This window comes from Lathyrus oleraceus, chromosome 7 (assembly GCF_024323335.1).
Source record: "Lathyrus oleraceus cultivar Zhongwan6 chromosome 7, CAAS_Psat_ZW6_1.0, whole genome shotgun sequence".
NCBI classification, from domain to species: domain Eukaryota; kingdom Viridiplantae; phylum Streptophyta; class Magnoliopsida; order Fabales; family Fabaceae; genus Lathyrus; species Lathyrus oleraceus.
The window spans coordinates 240,022,630-240,036,440 of record NC_066585.1 but is presented as its reverse complement, the minus strand read 5'-3'; positions in this window follow the sequence as shown (position 1 = coordinate 240,036,440).

Genomic DNA, 13,811 nt, shown 5'->3' with positions numbered 1-13,811 from the left:
CTTAAACAACGTGGGCCAGTACAACCCGGATTGGAGGACTTTTGCGGCTGTCCTGTCTCCACTAAAGTGTCCCCCATAATCTGAGTCATGACAAGCCTTTAAGACTTCATTTTGTTCTTCCTCAGGGACACATCGACGAATGAGCCCGTCTACCCCTTTCTTGTACAAGAATGGTTCGTCCCACAAATAAAACCTGCAATCATGAAGAAACTTTTTCTTTTTGTTATAATCAAAGTCGTCAGGAATTATACCACCTACCAGGTAGTTTGCATAGTCCGCAAACCAAGGAACACCCACCACCGCGAGGATTCTTTCATCTATAAACTCGTCCTTTATGGGATGTTCCTCTTCCGTCTCTTCAATCGGAGACATTCGGGACAGATGATCAGCAACGGTGTTTTCACGCCCCTTTTTATCTCGAATTTCAAGGTCAAATTCTTGCAACGCAAGATCCATCTGAGCAGCCTTGGCTTCAAGTCCTGTTTAGAAAAAAGATGTTTCAACGCAGCATGGTCAGTATAAACAATTACCTTTGTTCCCAACAAGTATTGCCGAAATTTGTCAAAGGCATAAACCACCGCTAGTAACTCCTTCTCTGTGGTTGCATAATTCATCTGGGTTGGATTCAACACATGGCTAGCATAGTAGATGACGTGGAGGCGTTTGTCTTTTCTTTGCCCCAAGACTTCCCCTACTGCTATATCGCTCGCATTGCACATTATCTCAAAGGGTAGAGACCAGTCAGGTGAGATCACTATAGGAGCAGACACCAATCTATTTTTCAGAGTCTCGAAGGCTTCGTTGCACTTTTTGTCAAACAGAAACGGAGTATCCTTCACAAGCAGGCTAGTCAAAGGTTTTGCGATCTTGGAGAAATCTTTGATGAACCTATGATAGAATCCTGCATGTCCCAAGAAACTCCGTATACCTTTCTCATTCACAGGGTGAGGGAGATTGGAGATCACTTCCACTTTTGCCTTGTCAACTTCTATCCCTTGATGCGAAATTTTATGACCTAGTACTATCCCTTCTCTCACCATGAAGTGACACTTTTCCTAATTCAAAATTAGATTGGTTTGTTGACACCTTTCCAGCACAAGTGACAGGTTATACAAACAATTTTCGAAAGAAGATCCAAAAACCGAAAAATCATCCATAAACACTTCCATGTGCTTTTCAAGCATATCGGAAAATATGGATGTCATGCACCTCTGAAATGTTGCAGGTGCGTTGCATAAACCAAATGGCATTCTTCTATAAGCAAAGATTCCGTATGGGCATGTGAATGCTGTTTTTTCTTGATCCTCAGGTGCCACCGCAATTTGGTTGTACCCTGAGTACCCATCTAGAAAATAGTAGAAATCATGACCTGCCAATCTTTCCAACATCTGATCGATAAAAGGTAAAGGAAAATGGTCCTTCCTTGTAGCAGTGTTCAGTCTTCTATAGTCTATGCAAACTCTCTATCCTGTAACAGTACGGGTGGGGATCAACTCATTTTTCTCATTTTTTATCACAGTTGTCCCTCCCTTCTTTGGTACCACATGAACTGGGCTCACCCATGAACTGTCAGATATTGGGTAAATTAACCCCGCATCTAAAAGTTTCACAACCTCCTTGCAAACAACTTCTTTCATAGCTGGATTCAGTCTTCTTTGAGGTTGGACGACCGGTTTCTGATCATCCTCCATCAAAATCTTGTGCATACACATTGTCGGGCTGATTCCTTTCAAATCGTCCATCGCCCACCCAATATCACCCTTGTATTTCTTTAAGACTTTGATTAGCTCTCCTTCTTGGGTCTCTCTCAAACCTGAATTGATGATTGCTGGACATTTTTCCTCATTGTCAAGAAAAACATATTTGAGATGTTCTGGTAATTGTTTCAACTCTATCCCCTTTTTTATATCCTGTTTTGATTCTTAAGATGTTTTAGGTCGAAGCTCCTCCCACCGTTGCGGTCGGGAACGAACCCAAGGCGGTTGTTCCTTTAACATTGCTACCACTTTGGATTCTTCCTCATCAATTCCTTCAGTATCCTCCACAATAGATAAACTCAAAACTCTCTCCAAAGGAAGCCTGGGTGTTATAATCTGCATAGATTGAGCAAAAATTGTATCTAACACTTCAATACTTTTACTCGCCCCTTCGTCCTCCTTGAATTTCATAGTATCCCTCACATCAATTTTGAGCTTTTCATCATAAACTTTGAGGGTCATGGTTCCTTCCTCAATATCTATCATGCATCTTCCCGTTTCCAGGAAAGGTCTTCCCAGTATAAGAGGAATCTCCTCATCTTCCGGCATCTCGAGTATCACAAAATCCACCGGAAATACAAATTTATCAATCTTCACCAGAACATCTGTTGCTATACCATAGGGTCTCTTCATAGAATGGTCCGCAAACTGCAGTGTCATGCGAGTATCCCGCACCTCCCCTAACCCAACTTTTTTGTAAATTGAGAGGGGCATTAGACTCACACTTGCTCCCAAATCGATCAGTTCCTTTTTGAAGGATCTATCTCCAATGCTACAAGGAATAGTGACTGCACCTCTATCTTTTTTCTTCATCGGAATTTTTAGGCCCTGCAAAATAACACTACAAGTTTCAGTTAACATGACTTGCTCGCTGTCAATCGACCTTTTCTTTGATATGATGTCTTTCATGAATTTGGCGTAGATTGGCATCTGCTCCAGAGCTTTAGCAAAAGGTATGTTGATCTCAAGGTTCTTGAATAATTCTAAGAATTTCTCAAAAAAAAAATCATGGAGATCTTTCTTCTTTGTTCTTGTCGGAAAGGGAAGAATGATCTTTGGTTTTTGTTTCTCTTGCTGGCTTGTCGTCTTGACTACCTCTTCTTCAGTTTGTTTTGGCTCTTCTCTAATTTCCAAGTCAACTTCCAACAATCCCTCTTCTTCCACATGTTCGTCAACCTGTGGTTCATTAGCCTTTCCTTTTCTGGTGACCACAGCTTTAATGTGACTTTGATCATGGGGATTAACGATTGTCCCACTAGGAAGCGTGCCAGGTGCATGGGAGTTTGAAGCTAACTGTTGGGCAATTTGACCCATCTGAATTTCAAGATTTTTTATGGATGCTGTAGTGTTTTTCTGATTATTTCGAGTCTCCTCTTGGAACTGGATGTTGTGAGCTGCCATTTTTTCAATTGCGATCTCCCAATCTGCCTTCTTAGGTACCTGTTGTTGCTTCTGCTGATATTGGTTTTGATATTGACCCTATGCCTGTTGTTGCACGTTCCCTCTTTGATCTTTCCATGCAAAGTTGGGATGATTTTTCCACCCCGAATTGTATGTGTTGGAGTAGGGATTGTTCTGCTTTAAAAATTTTATATCTTCGATTTGTTGCGGTGTTGCAAAACAATGAACAGTATTGTGTGGTCCATTGCAAATGTCACACACTTCACTCGGTGCATGTTGCACTTGAGCCACTTTCTGAGCACCTATGTTTAGTGCTCTCAACCTTTTCTCTACCTCTGCAGCAACAACTTCTTCAATTTTCACCTATTTATTTGTCTCAAGCTTCAAGTCAATAACTGCAGATTTTCTTGATACCCTGTCATATAACTCTAAATGCTCGTTCGAGGCAATAACTTCAATTATCTTCTTCATACCGATGGCTGTTGCAAAGTTGGCTGAGCCACCAGCTGCTGAATCAAGGATTTGTCTTGTTTGAATTCGAAGGCCATTGACGAACATTTGCATTTGTTCAGTTTCATCCATGTTGTGAGTAGGACAAGCCACTAGGATTCTCTTGAATCGTTTGTAGGCATCTCCTAGTGACTCACCCTCCTTCTGTTTGAAGTTTAGGATCTCATATCTTTTCCGCAATGACACAGATACGGGAAAATACTCTTGCAAGAATGTTGTTTCCATGTGCTCCCATGTAGTGATACTACCAGCAGGTAAGGAATAGAACCACTCTTCAGCCTCATCTGCTAAAGTGAATGGGAACATACGAAGTCGGACTGCTTCTTCACTATGTCCAGGCATTTTCAGTGTTGTGCTCATGGTTAAAAATCTTTGCAGATGCTTGTTGGCATCTTCATTCACTCTTCCAGAGAAGGACCTTCTTTCGAGTTGATTAATGGTGCTGGGATGCAGCTGGAATTGTTCCACAGTAACTGGTTGGTTGACAATTGTCATACGACCACCCGGGGTGTTGGTTCCACCATAGTCACCGAGGAGTCTCTCTGGTGGTGGTGGATTAGCAGCCATGATTTCAGGAACTGTTTCCGTGTCTGAATCTGAATTCTCTGAGTGCACTGAAACAACTTCTTCCTCCGCTTTCTCTGCTAATTCCAGTTTCTTCCTCTTAGCTTGTCTGAGTCTAGCACGAAGAGTTCTTTCTGGATCTGCGTCAAAAGGAAAATCCGCTGAGGCCTTACCTCGCATAAATAAGTTAGACAAAGATTAGAATTGAATAACAAAATTTGTCACATATAAACTTTTAGTTGGCGAGCAACAAAATTTCGATAGAATAGAAATTAAAATATGTAGTTTGGCAGTCCCCGGCAACGGCGCCAAAAATAACAAGTGTACTATTTTTACCGATGTAGTAATAAGGAGTTTTATTTCCAAGTATCGATCTCAAGGATTGTGTAGGAAATACTTATTTTAATTTGATTCTATCAGAACAAAAGGATAATGGTTTGGTTGTTTTGGAATTTATAATAGTAAACACAAAAATAGTAAAAATAATTGATTAAGATAAAAGATGCTAGGGTGAGTGGTTGAGTTAACCGGTTATGAATTCAGTCCCAATTTTCTTAATACATATGAAACATTCAATCACCTAACCTCAGAATGTTCTTACTTAAGTCCTTAAGGAAGAAACTATTAAACTACCAATTCTTACTCAAATGTCCATTCAATTAATCATTGGTTTTAATCATACAAAATATCAAGGTTTACGGTGATTTACGAAAGTTACTAGTCCTAGATGATGCATTCATAAACCCAATTGTGTGAAAACCCTACCAATCACAATCCTGTTATTGGAAGTCATAGATCAATTTGTATTTGTCCGATACAAAAGCATAATAACATCACACAATTGAATTGAAATACGTAACATAGTAATCAAGAAATCATTGGTTCAAATTCATAGCATGCGATAACATCAGGACCACCCCCCTAGCATCAGGGGGTTTAGCCTCTCATAGTACTTAAAGAACTCATAAAGTAAAGATTAGACATTACAAAGAATTAGGAGAGTTTGATCTTCAATGGTTGATACCCTTGACTCTCGTCGTCTTCAAATCCGTCGTTTTCGCTATCTTCTCCAATGCAATGCTTTCGTTCGTCTGTCAAAAAGTGTCCTCTTCTTTCTCTTCCAAGCCTTCTTATAGCTTCAGATGACTCTCTTCCAAGCTAAAGGTCCAAACTACCCTTAATGAGCAGAATCGGTTCACACAGTAAAAATTAGGTTTTCCAAGTTGCGTCCAATCAACACGGTCGTGTGGTGGCACACGGGTGGCCGTGTTGTTCTTCATCATTAATTATTTTCAGCATCAGTTACAGTGGCAACAACATGGGCCGTGTCCCTACACACGGGTTCCCGTGTTAATGCATTGTTTTAATCCACACAGTCGTGTGGTGGCACACGGGTGCCCGTGTCGATCTCTGTTTTTCTGCTCCCTCTCTGCTCTGCTTGATCAACAACACGGGCAGTGTTGTGGCACACGGGTGCCCGTGTTGACCTGCTGTTTTTTCATATTTTTGTCTTTCAGAGTGTCCAGAACTTCATCATTCTTGCTTTTAAACCTGTAACAATGACACTACCAAACGAAGCATAAACGAGATCTTTTTGACATAAACTTGTAATCGAATGCAATGCAATACCAAACCAACAAAACATGCTAATTGACTCAAATGAAACTAAAAACAAACATAAATCTTACCAAGGTGATGAAAATATGTCGGATTAGCGGCGGGAATTCAATGGAAATGGTGACCGATCATGTGCCAAGTAAGATCATTACTGATAATGGTTCAAACTTGAATAATAATGTGGTGGAAGCTCTTTGTAAAGACTTCAAGATTGCACATCATCATTCTTCTCCCTACAGACCCAGGATGAATGAGGTTGTTGAAGCTGCGAATAAGAATATCAAGAAGATTATTCAGAAGATGGTTGTGACATATAAGGATTGGCATGAGATGCTCCCATTTGCTTTGCACGGGTATCGTACATTCATCTGTACTTCAACAGGGGCAACCCATTTCTCACTCATTTATGGTATGGAAGCAGTGCTCCCCGTAGAGGTTGAGATTCCGTCATTGCGTGTGCTCATGGAAGCCAAGTTGATTGTGGCTGAATGGTGTCAAACCAGGTTTGATCAGCTGAATTTGATTGAAGAGAAGAGATTGACTGCCATGTCTCATGGTCAGTTATATCAGCAGAGGATGAAGAAAGCTTTTGATAAGAAGGTCAGACCTCGGGTATTCAGGGAAGGTGACCTTGTGCTCAAGAAGATTCTATCGTTTAAACCGGATTCTAGGGGAAAATGGACTCCTAATTATGAAGGCCCATATGTTGTTAAGAGAGCCTTTTTAGGTGGTGCTTTGATTCTTACAACTATGGATGGTGAAGAGTTCACTCGTCCTGTGAACGCAGATGCAGTCAAGAAATACTTCGCCTAAAAAGAAAAGAACAACTCACTAAGTTGAAAACCCAAAAGGGCGGCTTAGGAAAAAATGAGTGTCTCAGTGGATTGAAAACCCGAAAGGGCGATCCAGGAAAAAATTAGAGACATAAAATAGAAAAGAATTTTCCCGATAAGTTGAGTACCCCACTCTGGGGAAACTTATGCAAAAATTAGGGATTATGGCAAGTAACTGCATCCTGCTGATCTTCAATTTTCGGAGAAACTTTGTTAAGCACAAGGGTTGACGTCAATTCATCATCCCCAGTAACGGCCGAAAGCACAGCGGATATCAAGAGTTGGTAGAAGGATTAGCGATCATTTGTATTTAATGTAATCCTTTTTCATGTAAACTACCATTTTCAACTTTGTAAAGATCTATGGAGTCTTGTCATTTACAAGCTACCATTCTATTAAATAAAGTCGAACTTTTATCCAATTGTTCCACTCTTATTTACTTCAGCCAAATAGTTTAAATTTTATTATGATCATTTTTGAATTTAAATTTTTTTAATCAAAATCATTTTCTTAAACATATAAAAGCAAGAATTTTAAAGCAATTAAAAAGAAATATCAACAGCATTTCGAAAGCAGCAAGTCCTAAGTGTGGAGCATTAATGGTTCCCCCGAGCAGTTAATCCTTCAGTTATCCCCAACCGAGTTAGTTGATACTTTCCCCCCATGGAGTCTGTGGATATTCCCCAGCAAAGTTTGTATATTCCTCAGCAGGGTTGATGTTGGATTTGGTCTCCAGCAGAGTGAGATCGGTTTCCTTAGTAAATTGCACTGGTTTCTCCACAAGTCGCCATCCTACTCGATCCCTAGTCAGAGTTTCCTCCTGGTTTCTGAGCAACTATTTGTGTTTATCCTTTGTACGGTTGTACCCCATTTGATATGGTGTTGTTTACTGTGGAAATTGGTAAACAATCGCTGGTCCTCCCTAGGCCTTAAAACAAAGGGTTACTTGCAGGATCGACCAATTGATCCTAGGACATGTGCTAGTGCAAGTGAGGCTTGTCCAACTCGACGAAATAACTTTGTGAGGAACGGCTCCTAACAAAGTGTCAGACAAGTGTAGGATTTTCCACACGACGGTTTAGACAATGCTACAGCCTATAGGTGACTCGTGACCGACAGCGCTTATGGCATTTAAAAGATGTATACGACGAACATGCTTTTGGTAAACTCTATTATCGTAATAGAATCAGTGTCGACAGCGTAAACGACAACGTAAAATTGTTGATTCCTTAGGATTGGCAGAGATTTTAGAAAACAAATAATGTAATCATCTCTGTTGTTTTAATATGTTGGGTTGAAGAAATTCAACATCTGGACCAACATGTCATGTACGATGTCACGACGTCAGGTCTGTGACATCGCACATGTGTAGGAAACTGAATTAATTAATTCAGTATATGTCATGGGATCAGCAAGGATATCTGGTGAATATCCTAACTCCCTTGTGAAGGCCTTGAAGACTAATTCAGAATATATATAGGCTCTAAATATGGAGATATATATGGAGAGAGATTAGGAACTTGAAGACCTTGTTTGTAGCAGAATTTTTCTGCTGAAGTTGTAACAGCAAAGAACAAGTCTGCTGCAATTTCTGAAGGCCCAAATCCAGTTGGGTGATTAGGTTATAAATAGCTGATTGTAACCTGGTTTTTGTAAGCCTCTTAGAATGAATTTTTAGGGGTGTGTGTAAGGTAAACCTCCCAATCTGTGGGAAGGTTACCATGTGTTTCTCAGTGGTAAACCTGAGAGTGTTTGTTACTCAAAGCCTGTAGGCAAGAGTAATTATGTTCTTGAATGAAGCTGTGAAGCAAGTTCAAGGTGTTTGCACATTACATTGTATTTGTAGTGATAGGAATGGAAACTGGAGGTTTCTATCTAGGAGTTCCTAGGTATAGATTGCATTGGGTAGGGATTAAGTGATGAGTTGTAAACGGGGGAGTTTAACTCTGAATTGATACTACTAATAGTGGATCTTCTTCCTGGCTTGGTAGCCCCCAGATGTAGGTCATGTTGGACTGAACTGGGTTAACAATTTCCTGTGTTTGTTTTCCTTATGTATGATATAATCATGTCTGCCATAACTAAGCATGTATTCCAGTCTGTTCATCAAGATAATAGCAGACCTGATACATAGCCTTCTGTTGGAATGTCAATCAGAATGTTTTGACATTCATCAACAACAGCACATACTGTTTAATAAGCTGATGAATTCAGTTCAGTATGTAGTGAAGTCTGGAGTTCAAAAGCACACCAGACCTGGCCAAAAGGGATCTTTGTGAAACTGTCAAACTGGATGCCTTGACAGTTATTCCTGTAAGCTGATACTGAAGTAGAGACTGGTTGGTCTTTTACAGTACAGCAAATTTAGCACAGTCTGTTTTCAGGAACCAAACAGACTTAGCATATGGTTCTGGACTTGGATTTCAAACGGAATGTTGTGACATTCACTCATGACTGCATATGCTAAATTGTTGGATGATTAGTTTTCTGTTTCAGGATTTTTCTCAGGCTATTCACCAGCTGATCTAAAATCTAGGAAACTAACAACTAAGCTACAATTAATGAACCTGGCAAATAATCTATTTGTTGGCTCCTCAATAAGTGAAGATTAGTTTAACTTGTTACAACCTTTAATTTAGGAAATACAAGTACATGACCAACAAACTGGAACAATGTAACAGATAATGTTCAAAACAGGATTGAGACATCGTGCTGATATCTGTGTAGGAAAACAACAGAAGTGAAGGTTATGGTGCACATAACTAAGGGTTCCTCCTTTCTAGGATGACATAGAAGGAGAGGTCGTGACACTGTGAAAAGGTGCACATTAGTACAGAGTGTAATAACTGTCTTGCTGTAATAGGTACAATGTTAGATCAGATGTCGTGACTTGAAGTAGAACATCTGAATACTGACTACGCCAGAATTTCAATTGGTATCAGAGCAGGCATCCTGTTCTGTCTCTGGATGAGATCCATGGGTGATACTTTCTGGTAGCTGGCAAGGAGTTATGTTTGTACTGATGCTGGAACCTGTGTAAGGTTCTGTAATTCCCTGAATGGTCCCTTGAAGTAGGTGGATGGACTGTTCATGACAGGAATGGTGTGTACCTGTCTCTGGAGGTTGGCTATTGGCCTGTGTGTGGGACAGCTGTGCCAGTACTAAAACACATTCAAACCTGGTATGGTCTTGGAGGCCAATCTGGTGAAGTGTGTGTTCATAGGTTGAGTTGTATTATGATTTCCGCTGCATAATACATGGCAAAACTCAAACTCTGATGTAGTTTCCCCTCATGCGGATGAAAGGCTGCTGTGTTCAAGATCTCATCATAATCTACTGAAGATGTCAAAGATACTTGAGTCCCCTCAAGTCCACTCATCATGACGTTCTCACTTCAGGATGGTAAGAGTCACTTAATCACTGATTATCTTACTCTCTTGAGTAGTGTATATGAAGACCTTGAAGACCTTCAAGGAAGGTTTGTTCTAAGGAGGTGGAACCAATGTTCTATGTGATGTTAGAACATGTTGTTCAACAAGTATGCAGCTACTGGTTGAAGAGCAGATGGTTTTAGGGTTCAAACAAAGGGATAATTCTGTTTGGAACCTACTCCTGACCTGGAAGAGGAGACATCTGTGTGTGCTAAGTTGACAAGAGCAGGGTCAACTGGGTGTGTGCTCAAGAAGGTCATCCCTAGAAGTTGAGCTGGTTGAGATGTGACATTGTGCAAACTCCTGCTGTTTGGCATTCTCCTGCAGTTTGATCAGGATTGGATAGTTGTTCCCTGAAGTACTATGGTGTGTTGGAAGACAAGTCCCCTGGATGTTAGCAGTCAATAATGGGGTAACCTGAGTGCTGTATCATCTATGAGGATTGGAACCATGAATCAGGTTATTCAAACACCACGTGCAGAAGTGGCAGTTCTGTCAAGGAGTAAGAATATGAAGATTCAGAGGTTGGTTGAAGTAGTATGCCCTGGCAATGCATAACTACTATCGACTAGTTTTGTGTGTCTCACTAGTACTTATGGTCAGCTGGAGTCTGATTGGAGGAGTTAGTTGCCACTGGTAGGGATAGTGTATGTCATGTTGAGACATATGTGTACAATGCATGGATATTGGTGTGGAGTATCCATGATTGTTAAGTTGAGGGGGAGTTTTGGTTAACCTCCTCAAGTCTGGTCAGCCTAGGGTCTGGTTGGCTGTTGACCTGTGTCACATGGGTTCTGGTGGTTGTGTGACACATTTGCAAGGAAGAATTCATCTCTCTCATTCCTAAGGGTGAATTTAATCTGGGAAGACTTTCAAAATTGTCTAGGTGCTTGCAAGCAGAAGATGTTGACACAAGAAGAGTACTTTCAAAGTATTCTTATGGTGAAAGTATCTGAAGGGATGATTGGGAAAGGATTTAAGATCAATGTCTACTTGTGCCAAGTGCAAGTGTTTAATTGATTATCCTTGGAGCTCAAGATAACTGATGTTCTCAAAGATGTTGGAACATCACTTCTTCAAAACCCTGTGCAGAATCACAGGAAGGACAGTACATTGGCTTATGATCTATCTCTTTGGTGGCAGCAAAAGCACATGATCTCGGAAAAGGTTTCCTGGCAAGAAACATGTTCAGCCTTGGTATGTATAAGAAGAAGAAGACATCATAGTCTTGATGGTAGTTACTTCGATCAGTTTATTTCTGATCTAGGTAAGGAAGTGCATTAGCTTATGCACACTGTGAAGTCAAGAACAAGTGGCAGCAGTCTTGACATCATGGAAACAGCCTTGCCTTAGGATGTGGAATCCTTGGTAGAGCTGAAGGGTTAGTTTCTAACTGGTCCTTCTGAAGACTCATACATCAGAGTGTCTGATGTCTTTGGAGAAGAAGCAGGGATTCATCAAGGTGTAAGCTTGGATGACTTAACTGCAAACCTGCAGGATGGAGGTTGTTTACTCAAACTTGGTTCCACAATCAAGTCTATGAGAACATTGAACTCTTGTTCTGTGAAGGGAGGAAGTTCTTTCAAGTGGCAGAAGAAGGAGCTGAATTCAACAGCTGGATGTCAAAACACAATGTTGTGACATTTGGTTCAACATCAGATTCTTAGTTGGTGAAGTGGCACATCAACTTGAGATAGAAAGGTCTACAGGGTTGTAGATTGGATACTTCAAAAAGCTTGAAGTTCAAGTCTCACTTGGAAGGTCAGAATATCTTTGGGAGAAGTCTGATAAACTTGGGGAGGTCAAAAAGCAGCATTTGACCTTTTCATATGAGGATTCATGAAGGAGGTAATCAACCAGTGGCAGTTGGTCTATCTCAGAAGTGAGTTCGAAGAATCAAGATAATCAACATAAGGCAGCTAGTTATTCTTGAGGAAAGTCTGAGACAAATTACTTTTGAGCAGAAAAGTAGCAAGTTGAAGACTAAAGGAGGTGTTTTCTATTCATCCCTTGGAGCTTGTGGTAGGAGTTCTAAGTCATCTATGGAAGATTATCTCATGTAATGGGATGAAAAGGTGTATGTCCCAACTTATGTCTGGGGTCTTCTTGATCAAGCTGGCGACTCAGTGATATTTGAAGACTATCAGATGGTGTTCCCTGTTATGTGTGAAGGATGTCCTAACGAATGTTAGAACATTTTGTGAAATGGCTTTCTGTTCTGGTTAGAAGAGAGATTGACACAGAGTGTGGATGTGTTCAACCAAGAGGGTTGAACAGAGGGTGCGCTCTTGAAGACATGAAGATGAGTCTTATGTTTTCCATTCATCAAGTGGGTTGAGTTCTTTTTGAATCAGGGAGAAGGTGAAGGTCCAACCATGTTGGATATGTGTGACCTCCAAGAGAGTAGGTTGTCCATGACAGGGGGAGTTGTGCCTTTGTGCTGCAAGCAATCACCAAGCTTGTGGTCTATGTGCTCTCAGATGACTAGATAGTTATCAGGATGCTGTGATGTATGTCAAGGCTGAGTGAGCAGAAGAATGTCTGACCGGATGTCATGACATTACCCTGGACATTGCTGTCAATTCCTTCTGAATCTTAAAGTCATTAGGAATTATGAGGGTGATGTGGCTAAGTCTGATAAACCAGAATAAGCCTGATGGCTACAGCTGTGTGGTACAGGGGGAGTAACCATCAACAGAGTGTGAAAAGTTGGCTGTAGCAGTGCTAGGTGTCAAGTCTCTACTGGAGGTATGACAGAGGTCTTGTTGAATACTGGCTGAATGCAGGAATGTTAAGACATCGAGTTCAACGTGTCTGACTGCATATATGGAATGGTCTCCATGCACTGGAACGACTGTTTTGGAAAAGAAACAGTCAAGAGCTATAAAAGGTATTCAAAGATAGTCTGAGATTTTGTTGGTGAGTCTCTGACTGTTTCTCAGCAAAAATAAATGCATCTTGACCAAGCATTTATTTCTACCGGAAATTCCTAGGCACGGGCTGGACTATTTAAAGGATGCAATAGCCCTCTTCCTCTCACAAGAAAAACACTCCATTCTCAGAATCATGGGGTATGTTAAGGTTTGGGCAAGCTGCGCCTGGATCTGGTTTTGTGAAGGGTTCCTTTACAAATGTTTAGCTAAAAAGGGGGAGAGAAATACAGTCCTAGGGCTGAGAATGTACCAGAAGAAAGCCAACTGTGGATGTGGCAGCAAACAGAAGTTGGCATCAGGCACAAAATCCACCAACTGGGGTTTCCACTTGTGTCCTGTGATCTGAGTTAAGAAGACAGTTGTGCCTTGTGATCTGAGTTACATTGTCTATGTACTCAGCATTACATATTCTTCTGGAAGCTCTCCGGTTGAGGGGAAGGGTTCTGGTACAACTGAGTATTGTCCCTCTTCTTCCCCATGTACACCAACTTTGGTGTTTGTGGTGGTGGAGCCAATGACGGAGATGAAGAGCATTCCCAAATTGGGATGTTTTGTCAAGTATATTGCTTATTTATTTTAGCTAAAATTTGCCAAAGGGGAGATTGTTGATTCCTTAGGATTGGCAGAGATTTTAGAAAACAAATAATGTAATCATCTCTGTTGTTTTAATATGTTGGGTTGAAGAAATTCAACATCTGGACCAACATGTCATGTACGATGTCACGACGTCAGGTCTGTGACATCGCACATGTGTAGGAAACTGAA